Source organism: Eurosta solidaginis, chromosome 5, assembly GCF_040869045.1.
Source record: "Eurosta solidaginis isolate ZX-2024a chromosome 5, ASM4086904v1, whole genome shotgun sequence".
NCBI classification, from domain to species: Eukaryota; Metazoa; Arthropoda; class Insecta; order Diptera; family Tephritidae; genus Eurosta; species Eurosta solidaginis.
In genome coordinates, this window is record NC_090323.1 from 17792913 (window position 1) to 17806270 (window position 13358).

Below are 13358 nucleotides of genomic sequence, written 5' to 3' on the forward strand. Positions count from 1 at the left end.
ATAAACAAATAGTGCAGCGGAACTATGATAAAAGTAATGCAACGCGGACAATATCCTGCCTAAGACATCGCCATGTTAAATTCGCCAGTTGAAGGCATATAAAAGAGATACCTAGAGGGCAGACTAGTAGTGGTTCTGCATGCAGTGTAGGCGTACCAGTTTTCAACTAGAGATTTCCCTTCAGGATAGCTCAGACTTCAGCGCTGTTTGTACAAATGTGGCTAGGATCTGTCCCGCTCTGCATCCTGTTACTCCCAATTCCGAAGTAGTAATTTAACCTGTAATGCGAAACTGCCGGTTGGAGTGGCTGTGCCCCTTTTTTCTTCAGAGTTAATTTTCCCTTTTCAAACCGATCAATGGATTTTCGGTGTCGAAAAATGTTGGTACAAAAGCAATTATAAAACAGTTAAAATAATTCTTGCATATATTTTTGTGTTCAATATTTGATTTATTGTGTTTTCCCATCTCCCTTCACCACCAAATAAATATTATTTTCCACCTTCCTCTATTGCTCTGTTTTTTAAATTTGTTTGTTATACCTTTCCTATTCCCCTCTTCTTTTGCTCCTTCCCTACTTCTCCCTATCTACATATTATTCTTCCTGCCTCTCTACTTTCCAATACGACTCTCCACTCCCTTTCCCTTACCCATTTTCTTACCCTTTTTTTTTCTTTCTCTGACCACTTTCATTACCTTCCTACTTTTTCTTTCTTTATACCGCTCTACTTACGTCTCACTCTTCCTTTTACTTCCTCTCCTTTTCCCTATTTTTGTCCTAGTTGATTCATGGTTGATGTCATGTAGGCATACATTACTCTTATTAATTTGTTACAAGGTCCAGATTGAATTTGAACCAAAATGATGCTCACCTCCCTAATAACTGGCTATATAACTCTGAGAACGGGTATACCGATCACGACTCGGCATACGCCTTTACCATCTGTATGTGCATACTGCTGATAGCCTCGATATGCTTTTCTATTTTAACGGCTGAGTTCTTGAATGCCAAATATCTTCATAGTTCTTAAGGAGTAGCCCCTTTTTTGTTTAGGAAGCGCGGCCGTTGTCTTACACCCCAAAATCATTTTGGTGAGCATGCAGCCGCAATTGTACCGAAAAACCAGAGCTGCAATAAAATCCTAAAATCTCTTGCTGGTAGTACTAGGGGTAAAGATAAAGAAACGCTCAGTACCACTTACAAAGCGCTTGGCCAGCCGATTGCATGCTACGCGTCCCCGATATGGTCGCCAAGCCTAAAGACTACTCACTAGAAGAAGTTACGGGCCTGCCAAAATACTGCCCTCAGTACCGCCACGGGTTGTCTTCTTATGTCCTCAGAACACCATCTTCATAATGAGGCGACAAAACTCCCCATTAAGGAGAGAAATGCAATGCTAACCCAACAGTTCCTGTTGAATAAAGACATCTGATTGATGAGCCAACACCGCCCAGGGGTTTAAAGAGTCATCTCCGTAGGCATTATGAGGAAATACGGCACCGTATGAAACCAAAAAACACAACCAGGTACTAATTGAACTCCACAAACAGGCGTAGGACCTCTATGCCAGGAATCGCCCGGTTAAACTCTTACCTATCCAGAATCAACCCCGACATACAAACATATGTCCTGCTTCTAACGTGTCCCCACATGACACCAACCATCTCTTTAACTGTATTGTGGAACCAACGCCTCTAACGCCTCTCTCATTATGGTCCACCCCTGTTGAAATAGCAAGTTTCCTTGGACTCCCGTTGGAGGATATTGATGACGATTTGTGATCGGTCACACCTATTGGATGGGGCGAAACAACAACAACTAGCTTCTCTTTACAAAAGTTCGCCCCGTTGTTTGTTGGCAAGTGGTAATTCCAGAAGTCGTTATGCAGCATTCTTTCCTCTTCACGTCACGATAAATCACACGCATACCGTTTGTCGCTACAACCGTACGCCCTATAGGCAACGCCCTCGAGGCGGAGATTCAGTCCTCATTCGCTGCACAGAAGTAGTCACAAGGCTAAACCCGGATTTGATATCTGGTAAAGTGTGTATCTCTTGGAACCTGGTGTTATGTCTGCCCTCGATCGTGTCTTTATCAATTTGGTTTAACGTTGTTTTAATACGGGAACCAGACACTCTTCATGTTGGGAGGTGTTACATCACTGAGGCGGAATTTTTCGGTTGTGGTATCGAAGACCTCTTACTTGCACGCCCTAACGATTTTGATGTCATGGCGGAGCAACGATCGAAGTACTTTTTTGTTTTATCAGCGTTGCGTTCAAGAAGCTCGATTTTATGCGGCTCGCGGTAATACGCTCGTTACAGAGCGAAGACGATAGTACTTGGCGTCGAAGTATCTTTTCCGTCACGCTTAAGTCTTTCGCTTTTCTTTTTCTTGCTAGTGATGTTTTGGTAGTAGACATAACAAATTAAAATTTTTTTATTGCTACCAAAGGAGCTGAAAGATTAATTGAAAATCACTACCTCATGTGATAATGCTTGTCATCGAGTGATCATTAATTCATTCAACAACAACAATTCTTAAGCATTTTTGACATTCTTTATTTGCCGACGCTTTTCTTCAAAACAACAAAAGATCAACAGCTTTCAGTGAGTTGAGTGAGTGTTGTTGCTACTTTTTTTCAAACTTTTCTTACACTTTTTCCAACGGCTTGTAATTCTACATTTACATGTGTTAGGTGTGATCTTCAGAAATACTTATTGGACAGGCAAATTGATTTGATTGTTTTTGTTGATGGTGGTTTTAAAGCGGCAAGTTTTGAAAACTCAGATGATGAGTATGACGGATGGTTCGTTTTTATTAATTTCTACTTAAATTGTTTTTCTGAATTGTATTGTATTAACTACTGAGCTCACTGTTAACGAGTCACTAACGAAAAACAACAACTACAAAATTATTTAGTACCAACGCCAGCTTCGCAAAGACAGTCCAAATCTCAAGCACTCACTCATTCGATCAGACCAACAGTGGCTTTAATGTCTGCCTGCCTGCTTAAATGGCGCTCAAATTAATAAATTTTTCAGTTTGTAGAAAAACAATTAAAAGATTCATAGTACAATTGAAAATCTCACTCATTTCACACAATTATGGCATGTAATTGGACAATCAATCGATGCACTTGAATATGCTATTCAGACTTTTTCAATAGATTATTGAATTGGACAATTTAACAAGCATTAAATTAATATTTCCCCGTTAGGCTCGAAAGTCAAATTTAATTATTATTGCTATTCAAAAATGCAATCGTCCCACAAAAGAGAGAGAGGCAGTGTTACAGCAGCGAACTGAAAAATAGCAGCGGCAATTTTTATCAAATTTCGAAAATTAAATTCGTTATTTTTTTAATTTCTATAATTTTGTAATGGAATCTCTGCAAACCATTCTCGTAAACGTTTTCCGAAATATTCGAAAATTCGAAAATTCGAATTCGATGTTACGAATTGATTTTAAAAAAATTTTTTCCGATTGATGTTTTGGATTTTATTCCACACTTTGTATGAAGGAAAATCCTCCCTTCGATATTAACTCGAATATTTACCAGAATTCTCAAATTTTTTCGAAAACGGGTTTGAGATTGGTTTGCATAGTTTCAATAGTATTATTCATAAAAGGTTTTTATTTAAATATCGTAAATAAAAAAAAACAAGAATATAATTGATAAAACTTGTTTGAAATTGCCACATTCGAATTTTGTAATACGTTTTTATTTCCATTGTCTCGAAGAGCGTGGTATTGAAAACACAGAGAGAAGCCACGTCAACCTCCACCTCAAATGTAAACCCTTTGGGTCTTCCATTGCAGCAAATGTCAGGTTTCGAATAGAATACTTCTGTGCCGTAACGTCTTCATCCAATCGCAAAACAGATCTAACCCGAGAAGCGTTTAAGCATTTATTGGCTGCAAAAGTTCCCATTTAAGTAAATCTCGGGAGAGCTCTTACTTAATTTCCTCCATCAATATGTGCGGCCGCCGAAGTGTGGTGGTAGCGTGCTCCGCCTAGCACAACAAAAGATCCTGGGTTCACGCTCCGGGCGAAGCAATATCAAAATTTAAGAAACAAGTTTTTTTCAATTAGAAGAATGTTTTTCGCGGGGTCGTCCCTCGGCAGTGATTTCGAAAGCACTCCGAGTGTATTTCCGCCATGAAAAGCTTCTTAGTAAAAACTTATCCGCCTTGCAGATGCCGTTCGGAGTCGGCATAAAATATGCAGGTTACGTCCCGCCAATTCGTAGGAAAAATTAAAAGGGCACGACGCAAATTGGAAAAAAAGCTCGGCCTAACATCTCTTCGAAGGTTATCATGCCTTACATTTATTTATTACTTTAATATGAAGAGCATTCATTACATCTACGAAAGAACTTTTATATCGAGTATTCCTGTAAACATCTCATCTACTTTTAATAAACATCATAATTTCGAGCCATACATCAGCGAGACTTATAGAGCATAATCTTTGTTCGTCGAGAAAAAAATGTACTATGTCCAAAGTGGCATTTGTTGGCAACTTCCTTGGATTTCTAAGTCGAAATTGCTTCCGCTGTTAATGTCGGATGCCAGATAGATGAAGCATTTCACAGATTCGTTTAGTTATATATCTGGGCGCATTGATCTGCGTGCTTAGGCACTTATTTATATATATTTTTGACCTCAGCAGGTAGTTCGCCCTGGCCTCTTATATCGCATATTACACATCCCCGCCTCTTTATCCAGATCGAAGAGGGCAGAACTTACGGTGCTCTCAGACAAAAAGGTGGTATGCTTTGGTTCTATTATATATCAATGGCATTTCGCGTAATATGCTACATATAACTTTATATGTGCTATTAAGTGGGCTGACTGTGATATTTTTTGGATTGACCATCTCACTCGCGATGTCAGCTTCTAGGGGCGGCAGATTCGCCAGATCTCGAGACAGCCATTAAGCTTGGTACAAATACAAGAAAACTTCAAGGACTCGCCAAGAGGACGGAGTTTTTTCCGCTTGTTCGTTAAACAAGTTCTGTTAACAATATGGACATATTCAGTCTATGTAGGGTCTTTATTGACCACCTAGTTTGAGATGAGGTGATGAGGGGCGACCCCGCTTAGAAAAATTTTCTTCCAATTGAAAAAACTTGTTTCCAACATTTTGATGTTGCTTTTCCCGAGGCGTGAACCCAGGGTATTCGGTGTGGTAGGCGGAGCACGCTACCATCACACCATTAAACTTGTTAATAACAAAATAACAGCTCCTTGTCGTTTAAAAGCCGAGTCATTCCGGTAGATCTAGCTGTCTTCAAAATACGCCCACTGCAGGTTATATCGTCAGGACTCCTCAAGGCATCGGCCAGAGCCAGGTGTGAAAATTATTCATTTTTAGTTAGAAGCATTTTTAGCGTTGCCGTCCACTGTACAAAGACTTGTACGTAACTTGGCCGCCCCAAATGTTGATCCGAGTGAGAGTGAAATCTCTGAAAGTACAAAAATCTAGGTCGCTGAAAGTTGGTTAGCGATCCACGACCACATGACCTATTGGGTTTTTGTGGTAGGGAGATGACCATACTTCAGCCTGAAGGGAATTCGATCAGCCTCCATAATCCTGGGGTAAAATTCACCAATTTCATATCATTGCGCGTGAGCGTTTGCTAATTTATTATTAAACAAATTTTCTTTATCGCATCGGCTTTCTAATCTTCCTAATCTCTCGTTATATGATTTTGTGTAGTCCAGGTTGCGTTTCTTGTCTGCGGGAGCAACACAGAAGCCAAATTTTCTTACTGCAGGATATAAAATGTGTTTATTGATATATTGAACTTAAAATAAGAAAGGTCCCTTTTTCTGAACAACCGACTTTGCCCCACGTTAGGTAGCGCTATAAGCTATTTCCTGCGGAAACGTTCGAGGATCAAGGCTTCGATGGGACGAAGAAATCAGAACCCGGGGCTGTGCCGAAATGTACCGGGATAAGTGTAAAAAGGACTACCCATATCGGCAGAACACACCTAAACCTTTCGGTATGCCTTTGCCATTAATACAGCAAAAGCAAACATCATACCACCTTCTGAATCCTATAGAAAACTTACACCGAATACATTCTTTCCAGCTTTTGATTCCATATAGCTTCGATTTTCAAACCCAGATCGTTGCATATAAATTCGTCAATATTAGTACTCCATGCCTTCAGATGTCTCAATATGCGCTTGAACTATAAGTTTATTGGGCACAACCATTTCTAAGGCCTTTTTGCCTAAAACCATTACGAAAGCAAAGCAATTCGTTCAGCAGTAACAAAATCAGGTTGCTCCTGCAAAATTAAAAATAAATGTTTATAATTAAAAAAGATCAAAAATAAATTTAAAACATACTTACATGCCTTATACTCTAACCAAACGCACCGCCCCACCGGCCGACCGCATCAAACAAATGCATGCACATTAGCAACTTTATTGGGTACACTTTGCATACGGAAGGTGCCTTAATGGCTGAATTGTTTGGCTAGCAACTCGTCCAGCTACATACGAGTACAAATACAACAAATGATGTGGAATGTGGATTTCTTTATTAAACGAATTATTTTCTGTTAATTGTCAAAGGCGTTTGGTTTAAGTGGTTTTCGTGCATTTTTATAAACATCTCTTAATTTTCCATTTGTGGCTGCTGTTCCTGCAGCTGGATGGATGCATGGATAAAGCAAGAAGTTTGTATATTTGCGAATTTGTAAGTTAGGATGCAGTAGTGCGTGTGACTCTCGACCGCCATGGCCAATGATTATCACAGAGAAACAATCGCCGACGACATTACTACAAAAACAAAGTGAATGTGAAGGCGATGGTGAAGCACAGGCTCGAATTCAAAAGCAAGCAGAAACGTGGAGCTCTATGCTCAAAATCAAGTAACCCATTTACCGCCACAATGGCTAGCATGCCGCTTGAACGGCTGAGGTGTTACACCATTTGGCACGAATTTGTATACAAATATTGCAATGTACCGAACCGCTTAAAGGGTCAACAGTAGACCGAGTGGCAGCTTTGCGCACAAACAAGCTCTCGTACAAATGAAATCCTCTTTTGAGGATATGTAGCGAAACTGAGGATATTGTATGATAGTTGTTGGACGGTCGCTCTTTGCTGTGCGCGGTTGCATGCTGAAGTCGCATCGATCGACTCGATCTGTTTTAAAAGCTAGCATGGTACACAACTGCTTACAAAGCTTGGTTGCAGCAAAGAAGGTTGAACTTGAGTCATAGTGGAAAAGAACAAACAAAACTCAAAATCGCATGTGCATTTTAGAGTTTCAGAATTCGGCGCAAGCAAATGAAAACGTATTTTGTGTCACAAAAAAATTAAAACAGCGAACGTCAGCGCATTAACAAGATTGTCACATGCGAACTAACAACAGCAACAACAATAAAAACCATGAAGCAATTTCGCGACAAAAATCAGGACTTCGAGCAAATATATCAACATGCATCTGTATTTTCAAAGGCATACATAAAGGGGATGGGGGTGGCTACTCCACTTTCCACCTGCCTTGTGCCCACTTGCTCAACTCCTATAAAAAGAAGGTTGAGAAAAGTGGTTCTCCAACTTAAACCAGGGAAGCCTGTCCACTACGGATTGTCATAACTCATCTATTTAGAATAGTACAATATTTATGAACCGATAATTTACTCACATCGACAAAAATAACACATTAAGTCACAGTGACAGCTGTATGAAAATCGCTGTGACTGACTCACTTCCAATAACCCTAACGAATAATGGCAATCACAGACCCCGTTACAGTTTACATCACCAAAAAACTTGGTGTGATATATTGAGCAATAAACCTTCATTCACTTTGTGTTGAAGTTACAGAAGTAGCACCAGACGTCACTATGAACGTCGGCCGATCGTCTTCGATTTGATGCATACCTAATTAATGAGACTATCTATCTACTGCAAGATATCGCCCTGAATAGATCTACAACATCTAGAGGTAAATATCAGACCCAATGAAGAATTCACATCTAATTCTTTACAGATTAGCTGTGATTGGGTATGTGATTGTGATTATTGATAAGCGTGATTGTGAACTGAGATTTAGATAATTTCCTCTTCCCTACATTCCAGCCATGATCTCGTATACAAGTCAACAACAAATCTTTATCTCGCCCGTAGTGAAAACACTCAGAGCTGTCTACTCCTGTTTTAGACCAGTGCGGCATGGGAAGGATGACTTACTAAACCAAATGAGTAGACTTAGACCTTCCCAGATGCCTATTTAGAAGGCTCAGATACAAACATATTTTAATAAGCGGATATGAAAGGTGAACGATTAGGACGGGTTCCAACCAGCATATCTGGAAACCCATGGGCTTTAGGAGTTAAACTATGGAGAGAGCATACTATATTAGAGATTTCTTACAAAGAAAGCATGGAAAGATGCCGGCGCTCATTTATTCTGAAACTCGCGGAATGGGAGCGCGAGTTTAACCACATTTGTTAATTTTTATATCAACGAGCCTCCCATATTCAGCGAGGGTGTTTCAATTCGAAGTATTCGCTGCTCAAGAATCGTAAATATAGTATTACTGACATCAAAAAATGCCGCAAATATGATAGCAAATCTCTTAGATAACCAGGCGGTTCTTAGTAATAATATTGTACAGAGTGGAGCAAGCGTGTCCATGAACTCTCCCAGTCTTCAGAGAGCCGCGGAGGTTCAACGCCCTTATATCTTGTCACTGATTGATCGAGGCAGATAAAATGGGTTCTGGTTGCAGCTATTCACAGTCTATGGACTTCCACTGGTCATTGGACAACAAAAACGGACGTAGTAGCCTAAGCGTAAGTGCCCTGCCCACATTTCGTGAGTGCTTTTTGAACAACTGTCTTTCTGAATCGGGCTTAATAGGAACAAGACTTAGACTTCAAGGCCCCAAATAAGAGGCACACGCCCGTTTCTTGAATTCCCAATGACCATACTACATCGAGAACCAGGACAGCCTGACGCCAGCTGCTAAAAATCAACTAGGTGCGAAATTTACATCATATCCATTCCTTTACTCAAGCATTCTGCACATTAAGCTGCCTGCACCGATCGCTGTCAAGATTTTATCGAATATATATCAAAAGGGATGTGAAAAACTGCACAACTTTGGATCTGTATTTCGCTTTCGCTCCGTATTGTGATTGTTAACGACCTAAGAGGCAGGCAGAGCAAGAGTGATCCTGTGTATGCATGTTGGATAGGGAGGTACAAAAAATAGTAATCTGTCAACACGAGTTCATGGCAATGTTCTGCATCATCATGTTGGGACATAAGGCTCATGGCGAACTGAACTTTCCGCTCCAGAGGATATGTGATTCCGACGGCTACTTACAATCTACTGCAAAACATTCTAGACCCAGCTCACTAAACGTTGCGCCGATAAAAGTTCAGCGGAGCTTCGAAACCTCTCTCAGATAAATGATAATAAGTACTATCTCCAGCTATTTGCTATGTGTATTGCATCGATGTCCTCTTGAGCAAAATTTTTGAAGCTGTCAAAACCTAGTTTCCCTAGAGGAGCCATAAAGGCTGTGTCTAATGAAGATTCATGCCGTTGGCCTCAAACTTCAAACTTGCTGGAATCGCATCCTAATTTATAGAGGATGGCCAGTTTTAGAAGACGTCTGACACACTTCGGCTAGTAAATCTTGAACTACGCCCCTGAATGTTTGTTTGTACCATCGCATGTACTGAAGATCAAGTGGTCAACTTTTGCTGAAAAATAAACAAACAATCGACCCAAAACTCGCGTTCAACATGCTCTTCGGCAGATGCATATGAAAAATGCAGCAGCCAAAATAATAACAACAACAAAAAGTTCGCAAAAAATGCCCACAAGCAGGTAAAAATGTACGAAAAATTGTCGGCGGCAATTCATTTAACATTTTAATGACGCAAATGAATTTAATTTAGAATCTTTTTCACATACTTGAGGTGTGAATAATTATTTTGTAAACGTGTGTGTTGTTGTATAGCAGCAAATGGCGTGAGCTTGTACAACAAACAAAATAAGGCGCGTGAATTGATATGGCAAATGCAAAAAAAAAATCTGAGTTGACAAAAGATTTGTTGATACGTAAGGCGAGTGATGGGATATGAAGTGGAATGCTTAATTTTTGATAGATAAAAGATTTTGGTACAACAGAGAACCTCGAAGGGAGGCGATCTCTGATATTAGTCATATGAAACCGTGTGTCAATAGGAAAGGAAGAGCAATCTGATAGGCGAGGAAAGGCGCAAACTCAAATATCCCCATAGTGTATTCCAGCGGAGACGGCGACGATGAACATTGCGGTGGACTGGTTGCTATCTATACTAACTCGACTTGAAAAGCGAAAGTTAAAGCTCAGAGATCTACAGCTTTGCAGTAGGTGGTGATCTGAGATTGCTTACCTTCGCTTGCGATCGCCTCGAATTATCCCTTTAGTCTGTCTAACCTTTAGATAACATCGTCTTACTTCTCTGTTCTCCATAATGAGTTAACAACGTAACCCAACTATAAGGAAAGAAGCATAGTTAAAAGTGAAAGACATCATATTGGTAGAGCAGCCATTTACTTGTACATCAACGCCCTTTTACTCCTACCACCACAAAAAGACCTTAAAGACACCTTCCATTATTTCAAAAGGCAACAAGTTCTGCGAAAGTCTATTCTTATATGTCTCAACCCCTGTCTCGTCATATGTTCTTGCCTTCTCACAAAACTTGCCCCCAAACCATATATTAATGGCTTAAAGAGCCATTTGATCACAACTTATGGGTTATGATGTTAGGTAGGTCAACAATTGGTCTATCGGCACAACTTGGAAACTGGGATTAGGACCCTTCTACATTAAGATCCCTTCCAATGAAAAAGAGAATCCCAGTTTCATACGAAATCAGGATAATATGAAATTTTGTAAGTTTATGGAATTTCATATATCGAGTAGGTATGGAATCACGCCGTTCTTATGCTAAGACATCAAGGAACCATAGCTCCCTTTCAACCCAATAGAAGTCATCGACTTCTGATATATTACTTTCTTATAGAGCTCAATCCATGTCTCATCATACACTGATGCCTTCTCAGAAAACTTCGACCAGACACTCTATCCATTATTCCTCCTCTGAACATCTGAACGGAAGCTTTTTTAAGAAAGAAATTCACCAAAGGGTGTCGTCAACCACTGCCGACAGGCGAACTAACCTTTGACGTTTAGCACAGGCAAAACTTCATTTTGAAAGGCGATGGTTTTAGCATTAGACAATAATTCTAAGTACATTTTACTCTCAAAATTTGACAGCAGTCTCAAAGGAACTTTAGGAAATAACGGGTTGCAAGAGAGCACCATATCGCTATCAACTCCTAGGCTATTACTGTAAAATCAAGAGTTGAGTAATCGCAAGCCAGTGGAAGCACTCAAATCCCGCAATGGAAAAGTCTTTCCTGTAAACCTTCCATCCCATCATCGAATGCATCAAGATCAAGGAATTTTGTTTGTTTTTTGCATTTTGGAGGTTTTACAACATACATAGGTAATTTATTACACATATTCAACACAACAACGCGATATGTACGAAAAAAAAAAATAAAAATCAAATAAAAATTGAATTGGTAATGAACATGATCGATCTAATTTGATCTAATCTAAACTAATTTCCGCACCAGCCAATAAAGAATACCCTCCAAAATCCGCATGGTGCCATCGCTACAAATCATAAAACTGAAAACCACCAACAGCAAATAAGAGAAATTGTAAATTTGATGTTGTTGTTTTATCGAAGCAATGTGATAGGTAGTCAATGATGAGCAAACATTATTTTCAATTCAATTTTTGGTCAAATCATGCAAAACTGATTTTTCAGCAACCTTAACACTACCACCTAACCCAGCTAACTTTTAGGGTAGGTACTAAGCGATTTTCAAATATTAACGAAAAATTAACCTTGAAACTTCTTTAGAAACTGTGAAACATTCGACTCGAGAAAATCAGAACCGTTTTTAGGTCGACTTTGAGAAATTTTCTCGAATTCAGCGAAATATGTGTCTGAAATGAGTCCAGATTGACCCTCATTCTCAAGAATTTATATTTAATTTTTTTCCTTTTTTACAAGATTTTCTTAGACATTGAAGCCTTTATTCTTATAAACGTATCAAGATATGATGGGGTAATATAAAAACCTTATTCGGGTCATAATCAAAACCATTAAGAGTGTCTAAGCTCGGTGCAACCGTACATTAAATACTCAGCTGAGAGCTTCTATCGTATAGTTAATTTAGCTTCAGTTTTTGACACTTGGTATTGCCAACATTCGGCGTGTAATCGTAATCGATTTTGCCCACTTTTAGTAGAAGTACTCCTCTTGATACAGGAAGTAAGTTTAACGAATTTTTTCACGATAGGTTAGTTCTTCTTTCAGTTATGGCTCTCGAAACGTGGAAAATTTATTGTTCAAAAAAGGGCGCATCCATTTTATTTAGCTTGACTTGACCGGGGGGACGGCCGGCCGGCACGAATTGTGTAATTGAAATTTAAGTAACTTCCCGATAAGCTACAAGCTTGAAACTTGGAATATAGTTCAGAACCCGATAACAATGCAATAATAAGAAAAAACTCCGATAGGTGGCGCATGGATCGAAATATTTCAAAAAATCGTATTTGTGGTCCGATTTGGCTCATATTTGGAACACATAATACATATAAGAATAGAAAGTGACGTATGAAAAAAATCGCCGCTAGGTGGCGCAAAGATCGAGATATTCAAAAAAATCGTATTTTTTGGTCCGATTTGGCTCATATTTTGAACATATGTATAATACATACATGAATTGAAAGCGACCTATGATGTCCGATTTGGCTCGTATTTGGAACGAATATTACATACTGTGACGAATATTAGCAACACTAACACATCATCTCTAACCCCATGCTAAGCAGTGACTTGTATGCACGTCATTAAATGAATCATTGTGTCTACCCATATGTCCATACGAGCAGCGGAGAAGAAACGCACAAACACATGCATATATCTTATCTGAGATGCTCACAAAAGAAGGCAATAATTTGTGCAAGTATCAATCACATATACACGCGCATATGAGAAGCTATAAACGTAGTTATAGCTGGTAATTTTTTTTATAGCTGATAACTAACTAGTAAATTCTAGAATAGAAAAGCCTAGAAATATGCAACGAGGAAACCAGACAGTTTAAAAGGCAGCAACAGTAGAGGCACGACAATCAGTTTGATTTTGTTATTTTGAAAGTAATCTAATAAATGCCATTTTGCATTATTGAATAGTGGAGTTATTTATTCAACAGTTTAGCGATGCGAACGTTAGCAGAAGG